The 3,333-nt window shown below is 27.8% G+C and overlaps 1 long non-coding RNA gene across 1 annotated transcript; it reads left to right on the top strand.

The window, feature by feature from the left end:
- The first annotated feature begins 685 nt into the window (after nt 1–685).
- On the top strand, nt 686–1,192 carry LOC128286640 (uncharacterized). The gene is made up of 3 exons (XR_008277258.1): nt 686–708; nt 791–859; nt 947–1,192. It is a non-coding gene; the product is annotated as an uncharacterized LOC128286640 (long non-coding RNA).
- Nucleotides 1,193–3,333: the final 2,141 nt, after the last annotated feature.

A 3,333-nucleotide genomic window follows, 5' to 3' on the forward strand; every position in this document is an offset into this window, starting at 1 on the left:
TGATTTATCTGATAATTCTCAAGATGTAATTTTAGGACAGTAAAGACTTCAATGCACACAGTCTTAACAGGTCAAACCTACTCTGATGGATTATGATAAGCATATAAAAAGTGTCATGGCTAATAAGATAGAGAATTTTTCGCCTAAACATTATTTGAAGAGTATTTGGTGATTAAAATTGAGATGAATTGAAAATTGTTTTGGTGACAATTCAAGGGTATTGTATTGATAATTAATATGGTAAAAATCAAGAACGAAATAATATGTTCATCTCATTTATTTCTTGTTTGGTGCTGAAGTCTTGTAAGCCTGTAAATAAGCAATGTAGTCGTAAGATTGAGGGAAATCTAGAAGCACAACAATTGAGTTCGAGCATTTTATGCTTTTTATTCACCTCTAACTGATTTGTTTTCAAGTACTGAAAGAGTTGTTTTTTGCGAGGATGAGTTTATACTAAATGTACTTTGATGAGGCTTCAATTATCTAAGGATTAGAATAGATTAGCTTAAATCAATTCTTGTAGCATGAGATTTAGTAATGGAATTCTTGGCATATATACAAAGGCATATCAGATTTTTCTTTTGATTGCTGCTTCACTAAAAAAAAAAACACTTTCTATTTGGACCGATTCAAGATCGCCATCGCCTCGCTCCTCCTGAAACTATTGGTTCAACTGAAGCTGTCATTTAATCTTCGAATTAATATTTGGTACTGATATTGATAAAGTTTTTATATTTTCTTAAACTGAAATATATTTGGTGCTACTCTTATAATCTTACATTTGATCTAGGTACTATCAAGCACCTGAATTAATATTTGGTGCAACTAAATACACCACAACCATTGACATCTGTTCTAGGTACAAGTTTTGTTGCTAAATTTTTTTCCTTGTTTCTATGTATTTTCGGTTTAACTTACTTAACAAATTCTACTTTTTCGATTCCAGCCTCTGTTTGCTGGTGAGAGTGGAGTAGACTAGGTTGTTGAAATTATTAAGGTAGGTTTTACTTCAAAATTCTAATCAATAATAGTTTTATTATGATTATTTTGGAAAAATTAATATTTGGGGCTGCGATTTTGTATAGATTTAATTGCTGGTTGTGTTTCGAGCAGAACTATTTTGTTTCCAAATTATTTTTAAATTTTTGTTGTTGAAAATATTTATAAATTAGTTACACGATAATAAGATTTTAATTTGATATGTTTTCCTTTTTTAATTGAATTCGAATAATTTCACTCAATTTTATTCGATACGACTCAAATTTAATTTTACTTAACTCGATAAAATATTAAATTTAGTTAAGATACTAAAATAATACTTATCATAAAATATTACTTAACTCAAATTTTTTTCATTCAAAAAATTACTTATCAAAAAATAAAACTCAGTTGATTCAATGGAATACTCGCTAATGATTGCATTAGAAAAGCTGGACGTATGACAAACTTGCCTATATCATAGTCATTTTTAGTAGTAACTACGGTAATTAAACTTATGGTAGCCATCATTGTCTGCTCCAAATTGACGAGCTTCATACAACAGAGAGATGAAAAAGTTGTATAAATATTTTGTTCTCTTTTATTTTATTTTTAAATTACCTAATTAAATTAAATTATATTTAAAGTTTTATTTTAAATTTTTTTTGAATCACGAAAAATAATTTTAACATTTTATTTTATTTTAAATATTTTATTTTAAATATTTTATTTTATTTTAACATTACCTAATTAAATTAAATTGTATTTAAAATTTTATTTTAAATATTTCATTTAATTTGAATCACTAAAAATAATTTCAATATTTTATTTTATTTTATTTTATCATTACCTAATTAAATTAAATTGTATTTAAAGTTTTATTTTAAATATTTCATTTTTTTGAATCAAGAAAAATAATTTCAATAATTTATTATATTTTAACATTACTTAATTAAATTAAATTGTATTTAAAGTTTTATTTTAAATATTCTATTTTATTTCACTTTAATTTAATCACGAAAAATATTTTGTTTTCTTTAATTTTATTTTCAAATAACCTAATTAAATTAAATTTTATTTTCATGTTCACCAAAGAACTCACATAATTTACATAATTTACATAATACATAACTTACATAATTGAAAGTTTGAATTTCATAACTTACATAATTTACATAACTTACATAATACATGACTTACATAATTTAAAGATCAAATTTCATTACCTTATGTCGTATATAATACATAACTTAAATAATTTACATAACTTACATAATACATAAATATATATCATATCATAACTTACATAACTTAATTATACTTATAAATAATGTAACACCCCGTACCCGAGACCGTTGCCGGAGTCGAACACGAGGTGCTAACCGACTTAATTCATTTACTCTCACGGTCCATTTAAAAATTTTCCAGACGACTGGCTGACTGCGTCACTGTCACTTTAAAAATCATAACTTGAGTTCCACAACTCGAAAATCAGTTTTGAAATTTTTTCCCCGAAACTAGACTCATATATCCATCTACAGATTTTTTTCTAGAATTTTTGGTCTGGCCAATTAGTACAGTTTATTAGTTAAAGCCTCCCCGGTTACAGGGTGTGACTACACTGACCTTCATGCATTACGATTTGGATATCTCCCTGTACAGGGATTCAATACTGATGCTGTTTGTTTTTATAGAAACTAGACTCAAAAAGGAATCTATACATATATGGCATGGCTTCTAAATGTCTCTGGTTAATTTATAATGAATTTCCAAAGTCAGATCAGGGGATCCAGAAACTGTTCTGGCCCTGTCTCACGAAAACTTTAACATCTCATAATATACTGTTCATATGAATGTTTCGTTACTTTCCTATGAAAATAGATTCATCAAGGTTCGATTACATAATTTATTCGCTATTTAATTCCATTTCTACTATTTTTAGAGATTTTTCACCTCCACATCACTGCTGCCACCAGCATCTATTTTTAAGGTAAACTTTACCTATTTCATGATCCTCCATGGATCAACTAGAGTTTGTCATACATATACCAAAAGTGATCATGAATAACCATTCCCATGACTAACCGTTACCAACATTTCCATACCTCTCGACGGATGCCGACATACAAAACGATTATAATGCTATGATCAAAGTATACTTAAGCCATTTTCGCATGGCTATCCAAATTTACACAAAACCGAAAGGTACATGACCTACAACAAAAGGTAGTCCTATACATTAACCAAAATATCCTCTCACTACTAGTCTATTCTATACATGCCATAAGATATTCCAAAACGTAGCAGTACCAACCAGTGGATGGTGATAATGTGACTAGTTGTGACGATCCCCGA

This window comes from Gossypium arboreum, chromosome 13 (genome assembly GCF_025698485.1).
Source record: "Gossypium arboreum isolate Shixiya-1 chromosome 13, ASM2569848v2, whole genome shotgun sequence".
Classification (NCBI taxonomy): Eukaryota; Viridiplantae; Streptophyta; class Magnoliopsida; order Malvales; family Malvaceae; genus Gossypium; species Gossypium arboreum.